We start from the raw sequence: 13,773 nt of genomic DNA, 5'->3' as shown, positions 1-13,773 counted from the left end.
TTGAACATCAAACTAATGGTTTCCCATTCTGCTTTCAGTGTTTAGAGGACAGTGGTGTTTTCTGATAACCCTTTAGAAGCAGGGAAAATGACCCATAATGTGGAAATGAGCACTGAATAGGGAGGTTAACAACCAATGCCATTCTTCCTCAGCCCAGAGATTTGAGGGGCGAAGAACATTTCAGACAGAACTGCAGTCAGCTCGACTTCTTCAGTCTGCAGAAAATTCAAGGGAAGCCTCTTCACCCACAGAGTGGTGACAGGAACCCCTCCCACAGGGAGAGTGAGAGATGAACAGCAGAGGAAGATGTAAAAGGACTGTTGCAAACAGTATCACCGTCTGGGTCCAGCCGCCATGAGCTAACTCTCTACTGTACACTAGGTGTGTTATAAATTCACTAAATATCGGAGACAATTTATTTGTCACAGATCCAGTCCCATTAAAGGTGACTATACAGCAGAAGGAACTGCTCCCATGCCCAGTGGCAAGGGTGCAGAACTGAGTGTGGTGAATAGCAGCAATAATTGTAGAGTTCAGCACCGACAGTCACTCTCGAACTTGCATTCAGCAACGGTGATGGACAAATATCCAGCATGCACCTTATTGAAACTTTCTCTCCAGTGTGAACCCGGTAGTGTGTCACAAGTGTAACATGCTGCAATGTTTCACTGCTAATGTAATGGCCTCTCTGTAATGTTTCACTGCTGAGGTAATGGTTTCTCTGTGGCAGAGATAAAAGGGTTTTGGAGTGCGGTGCTATCCAATGAGAGAAATGTTCTGTCTTTGAGTTTGGAAGAGAGATTTTCACGGTCGCTTGTCGGGACAGATGAGAAGACACAATTGGAGAAAATGGGCCCTTATTTTTTCTTTACTAACCCTTGAGTGAAAGTAAGAATTATAGAGCTCAGTCCATTAATGATATATTGTGTACTGTTTGTTATTTCGGGGTACTGATCTGTAACAGGGGACACATCGTGCAGCATCCACCCAAACAAGATTTCTTAAGTTTGGCCAGGCTTGGGGGGGGGGGTATGAACACCCCCGATATTAACTTGCTAGGTGAAGTGAGAGTTACGTAAGGTTAGATGACTGAGTGAATCCCTTTCCACATTCACAGCAGGAGAAAGGCCTCTACCCAGTGTGAACTCGCTGGTGTCCCTGTAGTTGAGATGATGAAGCGAATCCCTTCCCACAGTCTAAGCAGGTGTATGGTCTCTCCCCATTTTGAACTGACCGGTGCGCTTGCAGGTGGGGTGACTGAGTGAATCCTTTCCCACACTCTAAGCAGGTGAATGGCTTCTCCCCAGTGTGAACTCGATGATGTTCCTTCAGTTGAGATGATGAAGTGAATCCCTTCCCACAGTCCGAGCAGGTGAACAGCCACTCCCTGTTGTGAACTCGCTGGTGAGCAATTAAGATGGATGACTGAGTGAATCCCTTGCCACAGTCTGAGAAAGTGAATGGCCTCTCTCCAGTATGAACTCTCTGATGTACCTTCACTTGAGATGACCGAGCGAATCCATTCCCACAGTCTGAGCAGGTGAACGGCCTCTCTCCAGTGTGAACTGTCTGATGTACCTTCAGTTGAGATGAGCAAGTGAATCCCTTCCCACAGTCTGAGTAGGTAAATGGCCTCTCTCCAGTGTGAACTCACTGATGTACCTTCAGTTTAGATGCTTTAGTGAATCCCTTCCCACAGTCTGAGCAGGTGAACGGCCGCTCCCTGGTGTGAATTTGCTGGTGAGCCATTGGGTCAGATGACCAAGTGAATCCTTCCCTATAATTTCAGCAGATGACCATCCGCTGCCAAGTGTGAACTGACTGGTGTGTCCACAGGTGGGAAGACCAGCTGAATCACTTCTCACACGCCGAACAGGTGAATGGACTTGTCCGAGTGTGAACTTGCTGATGCACCTTCAGTTGTGACGACCGAGTGAATCCATTCCCACTGACTGAGCTGAGGAATGAGTTCCTCCCTGTGTAAGATGATGGGCATGCCAGTCGCTCAGATGATTGAGCAAATCCCTTCCCACAGTCTGAGCAGGAAGGATGATCGAGTGCATCCCTTGCTCCACTTCTTAAATATCTGGACAGAGACAACAAAACTGGTGTGTTGTGTTCGAGATTCCCGTAGACAAGTTCCTTGTCATTTTTAGCCTGTAAAAAAATTTACAAATCCATCAACGGGTGTAGGGCATCATTGCACATGAGAACACTTGAGTTATCAAGGTGTCATCTGGCATTACGCTGTTACAATGAAGTTCAACCCAAGTTGGAAGAGAGAAATCATTTCTAACTGGGCACAGAGCTGGTATCTGGAATGACCCTCAAATTCTCTGATGCGTATAAGAACGGGACATTTATGCCATGTAAAATCTGTGACCTGGCTCAGTTTGACTGTCTCCATTCCCTGTTCCCACTGAGCTGCATGGATTCCTGGCCCCACAGCAATTGAAACACTCTCCCACAAATAGCCAGCAGTGCATTCCACACACTCACCACTTTCTGTGTAAAAAGCTTACCTCTGACATCCCCTCGGAATCTATTTCAAAACAGCTTTAAACTATAGTCCCTCGCATTAGCCATTTCAGCCCTGGGAATAAAACTCTGGATAACCACATAATCAATGCCCTTCATCATCTTATACATGTAAAAAAAGGCTCTGAATATAATCTAATTATAAGGAACGTATACATTGTTTTGAGGATTTGTTGGAAGTAAACAAAATTACGAGGGTGTAGATAGGGTAAATGCAAGCAGCTTTTTCCACTGAGGTTGGGTGCGATGACAACCAGAGGATCATGGGTAAGTGGGAAAAGTGAAAATTGAACAGAAGCATGTGAGAAAAACTCTTTACTGAAATGGTTGTGAGACTGTGGAATGAGATGGCTGCACAAGAGGTGAATATGACCTCAGTTTCACCATATAAAAGAAGTTTGGAGGGCAGCCTAGATAGTAGGGTTATGGAAGGCAATGGTGCCAGTGCAGGTAGTTGCATTAGACAGCTCAAATGTTTTTTCAGCATTGACTAGATGGGCCAAATAGCCTGTTACAATACTAAACTTTTTCATGTTTCTATGTCAGAGAAGCTGGCCAAACTTGTTTGGAAGGGAAAGGTCGGAATGATAACAGAGCAGCAATGACTGGTGTTTCTGGGAGCAATTCGGGATCTGAGTGATCCACACATCCCAATGAAATGGAGGCATTGTGCAGGCAGGAGGACAAAACCGTAGCTAAACTGAGAAGCCAAAGCCAACATAAAAGCCAAAGAGAGGACAAAATATAGAAGAAAAGCTACTTGGAAGCTCTTATTATCCAATAGAAGATGACTAAAAAAAAAAGCCGGATGAGCTCAGGGCTTGGGATTATGATATAGTATTCATTAATGAGTCTTGGTAGCACCCAAAAGTCTGTGGCATTTAGAGGACCAAAGTATCCTGGACCTCAGTATCTCCTGAAAACCAAAGTTCTCTGAACCAGTTACCTTTCAACTTTTATTTTGGCAGTCACATACAAACTCTAAACCCTCAAAATTTCACTTCTGAATGCCTCCCACTTACCAAGTACTCCTTTGTCAGAAAACAGCCTGTCCCATACCACACTTGTCAAATCCCCTGTGATAGAATCAAAATTGACGTTTCTCCAATTCAGAATCTCAATCCGTGGTCCAGACCTCTCTTTTTCCACCTTTACTTTGAATTTCATGGATTATGATCACTAATTTCTGTCTGGATCACTTCCTAACGGTTTATTGCACACTTCTACACCGGGAATTCTACGTACTGATTAAGGGCACATTTGACAAACTCTACTCCATCTAGTCCTTTTACAGTATGGGAGTCCCAGTCAATATATGGAAAGTTAAAATCACTTACTAAATCAACCTTTGTTTCTTGGCATGGTCTGCCATCTCTCTACAAGTTTGTTCCTCTAAATCCCTGAGACTTTTGGGTGTAAGCAAGGCCCAGTAATGGCTACAATATCATAATTCCCTGTCCTGCGCTCATCTGGCTTTCCTACGATTCTTCTTGCATTGTGATATACACAGCTCAGCACATTCATCACACCATGCTCAACCATTTGACTGCTGACTCTGTCCGAGGTCTGAACAACATCTGACTGGTGTCAAGAAAACAAACTCTCCCTTATTGTCAGAAAAGCAAAGGAGCTGATTGTAGATGACAGGAGGATTGGAGACAGGCTAACCCATATTGACATCAAGATATCAATGGATCTGGGGTTGAGAGGGTGAACAGCTTTAAGTTCCTTGGCAGAAACATCACCAAAGATATCACATGGTCTGTACATACCACTGTGCAGCAATTCTTTCACCTGCGATGGTCGCAGAATTTTGGGATGCAGCCCCAACTTCTCCGAACATTCTATAGGGACACAATTGAGAGTATCCTGACTGACCGCATCAATGCCTGGTACAGGAACTGTACTTCCCTTAATCGCAGGAACCTGCAAAGAGTGGTGCGGATAGCACAGCCCATCTGTAGCTGTGAACTTCCCACTATTTAGGATATTTACAGAGACTGGTGCATAAAAGGAGCCTAAAGGATATTGGGGAGTCAACTAACTACAACCTCAAATTGTTCCTGCTGTTACCATCCAGGAAACGGTAACACAGCAAAAGAATCAACAGGCTCCATGACTTCATATTCTACCAGGGCATCAGACTGATTAATTGATTTTGATGTTACATTGACAGTTCTAAGTATAAGCTATTTATTATAAATTACCATAAATTACACATTGCACATTTAGACAGAGACGTAACATAAAGATTTCTACTCCTCATCTATATGAAGGATGTATGTAATAAAGCGAATTCAATTCAAATCACCCTCTCAACTCTCTGTTCTGTCATTTAGTTCCCATTCCCCGTACAACTTATTTTAACCCCATCACACCCCCCCCCCCACACACTAGCTCTAGCAAGCCTTACCACTAGGATATTAGTCCCTTCTTGTACTGTTCCCCCAACTAACAAATCCCCTATCAGCCCTTTGACTTTTCTCTGCCAGGTAGTACAGCCCAACCGTTTCTGAAGTGGTCCACCTGCTGTTGTGTTTGATTTCCACAAGAGTACTCTGCAATGGCTATTTCACCTCTATCCCCTTCCTGACTCTCCCTTACTTTCCTGTATCCTGCACCATGGGTGTAACTCACCTCTCTTCATGTCGTATCTATCACCCGCTCCAACTCCTGGATGTTCTGGAACTCATCAATTTGATGTTCCAACTCCTTAAAGTGCAGGGTTACAAGCTGCACCTGGATGTACATCTTGTAGGTGAGGGCATCAGGGACACTGGAGGTCTCCCCACCTTCCCACCAATGTCCCCTCTAATTTGGATTGACCAGTGTGCACATAAATCATGTACTGTCCATATTTTACCCAGTGACAACATGTGCGCAGTGAATTTTTTATAGAGAGGAATTCATTTTAACAGCTAGCAAATCACTGTTTATAGGAACATTGATCTCCTTTTGGTTCAGTCCAGTTCATCAGCACTCTCACACAACCTATGTAACAGGCTTGTAAAGGGTAATGAAGGATTTTCTCACCAGAGCTTTTGCACATTGTCCATATGTGATTTGCTTGCTAAATGACACTTTAAAGAGTCATATTTACAAATATCACTCTGCTTATTCCTACCTGCAAATTCTCCAGCAAAATTTCTACACACAGGTAACACTACTTTCAATATGGTACATAAATATTTCCCCTGAACTGTCCCCCAATGACTGACGGTGGTTAACTCAGTGATGGTAATGCCAATGAATATGAAGGGAAGGGCAGTAGTCTGGCACATGTGTGATGTGAAATCTACTTGTTGCCCAGCAACAAGGTGTTTGATATCATTATGTACCCAGAGAGAATGGATCAAAACTTGTCCTTACTGGTAGAAAAGTCCAGAACAAGTGGAGGTAGCACAAGCAACAAACACAAAATGCTGGAGGAACTCAGCAAGCCAGGCAGCATCTATGGAAAAGAGTACTAATGCTGAGTTCCTCCAGCATTTTGTGTGCGCTGCTTGCATTTCCAGCATCTGCAGATTTTCTCTTGGTTGTGATTGGAGGTAGAACAAAGGTGATTTTCTCAACAGCAGATGGAAACGATTTTGTTTCCTTTCTCCGAGTTCCCAATTCTCGCATTTAGATAGCTGGAGCTCAGTTCTGTCTGAGAGATCCATTCCCTCATCAGCCGAAAGCCCCCCCCCCCCCCCCCGGAGGTCTGTGAACACGGGGAACACGGAGCTGTGAGAGAAGGAAGAGAGCAGGACTCTCCCGTGATTGTGGGTCACGATGTGCTGAGTTCACAGAAATAGCCGCTCAGTCGGTAGTGATGATGTTAACCCGGATAAACACTTACCTTTTTATCAACCCTCCCAAGGCCTTTTGTGTACCGCGCGCATGCGCGAAATTCGGGAACACCCGTAACCCTGACGCCTGCGCATTCGATCGTGCATAAGCGACAATGAAAATTGTTCCGCAGAGCTTTCAGGGAATCACGGTGCCATTAAAAGTCTCTGCAAGCACCGTTTCCATATCCAGACCTCAGTTTTGTTTTTGTGTAGAAAACTCAGCAGCTCTTTTATCGCAGGAAGCAGCTTCTAAGAAACAATGCTCTTAATATCCGCGTTTCTAATGCCAAAGTAGAACATTCTTACAAATGCAGATATAAAACATAAGAGATTCTGCTGTTGCTAGAAATGTAGACACGTACACACAAATCTGCAGTTCAGGTGGCAACTAAGCGGAGGAGTGCACAGACTAGGCATGCTGAACGGGCTCAGACTAAACGTTGTCTATTTGTTCCTCTCCTCATTTTCTGCCTGATCTGTTGATTACCAGTATTTTGCAGAAATTAACCACTTTATTTTTCGATCAAACAGTTTCCAAATGTTGTTGATCATTCATTTTTAGCCACATTCTACTGGTCTGATTCCTCTTCCTCCTCCTTGTAAACTAGAGACCCCATCACTTTCTGGAGCCCCAAAGCCCTGACTCAGGCGGGCAACTCTTTTGTTTCTGAGTCTGCTCCATCGAAGATTCACTCGCTAGTCTGCTGTCAGACTTTAGAGGTACATTGCAGCAACTCAGCTGTCTGTGGCACAGTCCTTTGAAATGAGTGAAAATGGCTGAAAAAGTTGAAAAGAGCAGGGAAGAAGGAGTTTAACCACCTCAGTTCGGAGACCTGGAGAATTTCGAAACCGTAGCGTGTTTATTATCTTATTCATCCTGAAGAAAATCATGCGGGAAATTCATGCACGTGTATGAGATGAGGAGAAGCAATGATTGTGTGGATATGCAGAGGCTTTTCCCAAAGACTGAAATGGATAACACAAAGGGGCAAAAGTTTAATCTGCTTGGGAGTAGGTACGGAGGAGATGTCAGGGTTACGTTTATTGAACAATGTGTGTGGAATGCACTGTCCGCGACAGTGGTAGAGGCGGATACAATAGGTTCTTTTAAGAGACTCTTAGATAGGTACATGGAACTTAGGATAATAGAGGGCAATTGAAAAATCGAGGGAAATAATAGAGGAAAAAATAGAGGGAAATTGGCAGAGTATTGTGTGTAGTTTTGGGATCCTAATTTTAGAAATGATATAGTGATATTGGAGAGGGTTTAGAGAAGATTCAGAGAATGATTCCAGGAATGAAAGGTTTACCGTATGAGAATCGTCTGATATCTCTTGAGCTGTATTCCATGGAGTTCAGGAGATTAAGGGAGATCGCATATTGAATGTTAAAAGGCCAGAACAGATTAGATATGGCAAAGTTAATTTCCCATGGTAGGGGATTCTAGGACAAGATGGCACGATTTTGTTTTTCAAGGACGTGCATTTAGAACTCTGATGCAGGGAAATCTCTGTAGTCAGAGGGTGGTAAATCTGTGTAATTTGTGGAGGCCAAGTTATTTGGTGTATTTAAGACCGAGATAGATAGGTTCTTGATTAGACAGTGCATCAAAGGGTATGGGGTGAAAGCAGGGGAGTGCAGATGTCTGGAATAATTAGATCAGCCCGTGATTTATTGGCGGAGCAGACCTTTTGGGACGAATGGCCTACATCAGCTCGTATATCTAATGGTCTTACGGATTCACTTCTCCGTGCGTCTCCATCCATCTGAAATTTTCAAAAAAAAAGTGTACATTTCTGCAGCCACTACAGTCGCTGGCGTACAGGCATCAGCGCTGGACTTCGAGGCGGGAGGTCCTGAGTTCGAATCCAGCCTGATGCTGGATTCCGGATGCGACATACCTGAAAAAAAATGTTCATCTCAATATGTTAAACACGTGGATTTCAGCAGATGCTGTCAAGCCAAAGCAACACACACGAAGTACTGAAGGAACTCAGTAGGTCGGGTAGCACTTATGAAGACACTGGAGCAATAGCTACAGAGTTCCTCTTGTCCTGCCCTACCACACATTGACCCTCTGCAATCAACATATTCTGCTCATGCAAGCGGGCAGTTTGCTCCACTTTGTCCATGGAGTTTCACAGCATCGATGTGTGTAGTGAGGTCGACGATGTCCATGCCGGCGTTCCTGCCCACGCCAATCTCTCTAATTGTGTTACAGCAAAACGATTTACCTGCGATGGGGACATATCTATCTATCTATCTCTCTCTCTCTCTCTCTCTCTCTCTCTCTCTCTCTCTCTCTCTCTCTCTCTCTCTCTCTCTCTCTCTCTCTCTCTCTCTCTCTCTCTCTCTCTCTCCCTCCCTCCCTCCCTCCCTCCCTCCCTCCCTCCCTCTCTCTCTCTCTCTCCCTCTCTCCCCTCTCTCCCTCTCTCCCTCTCTCTCTCTCTCTCTCTCTCTCTCTCTCTCTCTCTCTCTCTCTCTCTCTCTCTCTCTCTCTCTCTCTCTCTCTCCTTCTGTCCATCTATTTTTCTATCTTCCATCTATCTTTCTGTTCATTTCTCCCTTACAAAAATGCACACTTTCACAGGATAATACACACAGAGACACACACACAATGGAACTTCATTTTTTTCGGTCTTTTTCAATTTTATGTATTCTGCACTTATCCTTTCACTGTTCACTACACTTCAGGTATTTGGGAGTATTTATTAAAATTCACGAAGAAGCGCCAAATGGATTTTAGAGAGAATTTTAACAACGTTCCTGAAATTAGGCCGGGTTAGGGTGGTAGGAAGCATAGATCCAGGAGAACTTGGCTTTGTGGATACCGAAATGACTTGACCACAGAGGTAGAGGGTGGTGGTAGAGTGAGAAGCCTATTCACTCTGGAAGTCGGTACATTGGAGTGTTCTGAACCGATCTGTTCCGACAACCCTGTTCGTTGTGATTTTTACTTCAATGCTGCAGGTTCAATTGCAGCATTGAAGATAAGTTTCTGTGGGTACATGGATGAGGCAGGCATTGACATCTAGAGTCTGGGTGCACGTGGATGGGTCCAGGCAGAAATTGGCGCAGGCTAGATGGGCCGAAAAACCTGTTTATGTGCTGTAAGATAGTGAATTATGTTGTATGTCCGATACAAGTCCATTTCCTAGGAGACTTAAATCATTCCAACCAAATGTTCTAAAAAACTGCAAATTCAAGTAACACTCAACAGACGAAGAATATCTGTGGAGACGAACAAAGTTAGTGTTTCAGCTTCAACAGCTTGTGTCGGAATGGCTTCAAACAATTTCTGACGTGATTTCAGGTCTCCAGCATCTTGAGTGTTTCTTTAACTTCCAGCTGCTCACGGACAGATGACAGTGAGTGGGAATTCCCAAACACAGTGAGGATACCGAAACCGAGGTAGATAACCAACGATGCAAACACTGAACAGCTCATTCCAGGTACTCACTGCCTCTGTGTATTGAGATTACCTCGCAGGTCTATTCGATCTGTCTGCTCTTTTCGAGCTGTGGCCATTCAGCCCCTCTAACCATCAACACGATGATAGCTGCTCTCCCATCTCAGCCACATGCTTCTGCCCAATCCTCATTTAATCGATACCTTCGGTCTCCACACATCTTTGGTTCTCTGTTTTATGTGAGGATGATCATTGAGACTTCACCGCCCTCTGTGGTGGGGATTTACAGACATTCACCACCCTCGGAGTAGAGACATTTCCCTTTATCTCAGTCCAGGACAGTCCGTCCCCTTTTTCAGAGACTGGGGTCCCCGGTTCAACCGGTAATGATGTTGTGCATTTCAATCTGTTCACCTCTCAGTCCTCGATTCTCTAAATGAAAGGGTTATCACATTTGATCTTTCTCTATATGATGATCCCACCACTCCAGGGATCAGTCTGGTTAATCTTCATTGCACTCTCTATAACAAATATTCTCTAACCTCTTTGTAAATCCTCTATGTAATTAATTTCCATCTTCTGCAGCCCCGTGTTGCCCCACTCACCTTCCACCCCTGTCACTATTTCCACCTTCCCACCTCCCCCCTCACCTGGATCTACCTCTCACTCCCCAGCTCTTGTCCCATCCCCACCCCTCACCTATTTTCTCTGACTATTTCCCGTCCACTCTCAGTCCAGAGGGATTGGTCTATATAACCCATGTGATTATGGGGAGCGGGATTTTACACCATATTCCAGGTACAGTCTCAACAAATCTCAAATAACTGTCTCTTTTCCCGGACCATTGGCCCCGCTTGCAGGGCAACAGTCTGCCGTTGTTTGCCCCCCAATGTCGTGAATCCCTCTGCTCGACACCACCATGGGCTCAGACATTTCCATAGATGAGCCCCTCCTGCTCCACAGGGACAAACATCCTTTCCGCCCCCTCTCACACCATCTTCATCCTTTCAATAAAATACCCCTCCCCAAACCCCACTACGGGGTACCGGCATCAAAACGACGGGCCGAGCGTTCTCCTCCAACCTCTCAGCGATACATCAGTCTCCGGCCGCAAGAGACGCTTCACAAACGCCCTAACTTCCCTCGAAGGGAAATGGAAATCAATCAAAGCTGACATTTAATTTGAGATTTTCTCAGCAGCGGTGCAGACTCGAAGGGCCGAATGGTCTACTTCTGCACCTATTGTCTATTGTCTATTGTCTCTGATGAGGCGGTCGACGCATGAGCAGGAGACTAACGAACCGGTGGTAACGCCCACTCCGCTTGTCCGCCACCGAGACTGGTTTTAACCAGTGATTGACATCACTTCGCACCAATAGGAATAGCGCAGCTCCCGAAACCTCCGTTGACAGTGATGGGCGAGGTGATGGTTACGTGGTCAGTAGTCCAGCCGTTAAACCGATAAAGCTCGAGATCTCCAGCTTGTGGGTGACGTAAGACACTGCTCACGTGAGGGCAGTTCCCGGTGTGGGAAGCCCATGTGTGACGTCAGGCGCGTGGGGGTGTGTCTGACGTCACCTGTGGGAGAGCGCTCACATATAAAAACACTTTAATTGACGTTTCTGATGATTTCAGTAGGCCAACAACTTTAATCACGGGTTTCATCACTAAATCCAGTGTTCTGAGATGTAAAGTCCCCTGTTATGTGTCCGGCTGTGCCGTGTTGTTGGTAGTGTGGACAGCGTGGTGTTTGTGTCGATTTGTGTCTGTCTACTGGTAAACTTAACACCCTGACAATGTGAACCATAGTTACCCCTTCCTCACCCGCCCCGTTTTTATTCCGATACGTTTCCCCTTCCTTCTCAGTCCTGAAGAAGGGTCTCAACGGGAGACGTCAACTGTTGACCGTTTACGATAGATTCTGCCCTGCCTGCTGAGTTCCGCCAGCATTTTGTTTGTGTTGCTCTCGACTTCCAGCATCTGCAGACTTAGTCGTGTTTGTGATTTACCTCTCCGTTGTCCCTCCGGCCTCCGGTATCTCTGTAGCGATCTCCGGTTCCGTGACCCGGGTCAAATACAGTTGTAAACAGGGGAGGATCTGCTCCGTTGTATTGGACGCTCGGGTATCCTTTCAGGAAGCAACAACACTCTCTGCAAATTAATTATTGTCTAATCTTGATGTTAACATTCTGTTTGTTACAAAACCCCAAAGTCTGGGAACAGTTGTCACAGTCACGGGCTGCGAATGCAGAATGGGAAAGGGGGAGGGGTGTCAGTGACCTTGCATCAGAGAAAGACACGGCTTTGTGCAGCCTCTTGTGAGATGTAAATGTCCCTACAGTGGATTCGGATCTGCTGGCATATCTGGGGCTGAGGAAAGAGAGTTTTAACCAGCGAACTATCTTCTGGGGTGGAGGGGTACAGGAGCTGCCTGATAGATGGTTTTAATTGTGTTTATGTATATGTAATCTCACAGATGGTGACAGAAGAGGAAGATTGTTGAGGGAGGATACCCGGAGGTAAGCAGGTCATGCACAGTATCAGGAGAGTGACAGAGATGTGATTTCCTGTGTCACGGGTACAGACTGTCGTCTCAAGTGAGGAGTTTGTGTGGAGATGCAGCTTCCCTGGAGGTGGAGCAAAGAGGACTCACCAACAGGTGGACCTGCTGTGGGAAGACATCGTTTATCAGGTCTGACGACGGGCTGAATATAATGTAACCTTCAAACTGAATCAGAAAACCATTCTGAGGGCATTTGAAATGTCAGAAGCAGGGGAGATGCGATCACATGTGCAGAGGGCAGGGTTTGTGTCTCCATCAGACCCTCAGTGAGATGGTTCAAGTTACAATGTGCAGGGATGAAAGCACAATGTTTGGGGCCGGATTTAGTCACTGATTCTGACACAGTGAGAGGGTTAGGTTTGCTGAGGGTTAGGAAGAAACATTAATGAAAGAAGACACCGGAACTTCATCAATTGCCAGTTGTTTAGTAGAAGTGACAAACTTGTATGTTATCTTAACGGAAACAGATATTCGTACTGGCGATAAAGGGGTGCAGGTTGGGGGAGGGGGTGGAGTTTTGAAATTAATGCCTTGTAGTGCCACCATCGTTAACTTAGCATGTCCGGAGTTGCGGATCACACAGCACGGAAACAGGCCTTTGGCCGGCCATACCTGTTATGACCGTCCACTCACTGTCTTCACTGGTCCCATTTATCAGCACTTGGTTCATAGCCGACTGTATCTCGGCAGTTCCAATGCTCACCCACTTCGTTAATGTTGTGAAGGGACCTGCCTCCTCCACCACATCAGGCAGTGTGTTGCAGATTTCAACTATCTTCTGAATGAAAAATCTCTTCCTCAGATCCCCTAAACCACTTTGCCCTCTGCTTCAGTCTCTGCCTTCTACTTGTAATATTTGTCACTGTTCCACACAGTGAGATCCCACACTTCGCCATGTCCTGATAAGCTGTGAGACCCTACACACACCGAAGGTTCCTGAGACACAGTGAGACCCACATTCCCCTGGTAGTGTCCTGACACACTGAGAGACCCCACGGATCCCTGGAAGGGGTCTAACGCACTGTGAGACTTCAGACACCCCTGGAAGCATCCTGATACACTGTGAGACCACACACACCCCGGGAGGGTCCTGACACACTGAAACACCACAAACCCCAGGCACCGTCCTGAAAAACTGTGACACCCCACAAACCTGTGTCAGTACTCACTACAGAAAAGGACCTTGGCGACTGGAGGGATGACTTACAGCGGACTGAAAAGCTTGAGCATATAGACGTTAAGAAAGAGGATGTGCTGGAGCTTTTCAAAAGAATCAAGTTAATTAAGTCACTGGGACCAGACAAGATACACCCCAGGTTACTGTGGCAAGCGAGGGAGGAGGTTGTTGCGCCTCTGGCAATGATCTCTGCGTCATCAATGGGGATGGGAGAGGTTCCAGAGGATTGTAGGTTTGCAGATGTTGTTTCCTT

This window comes from Hypanus sabinus, chromosome 18, assembly GCF_030144855.1.
Source record: "Hypanus sabinus isolate sHypSab1 chromosome 18, sHypSab1.hap1, whole genome shotgun sequence".
Taxonomy (NCBI): domain Eukaryota; kingdom Metazoa; phylum Chordata; class Chondrichthyes; order Myliobatiformes; family Dasyatidae; genus Hypanus; species Hypanus sabinus.
This window is presented reverse-complemented; position numbering follows the sequence as displayed.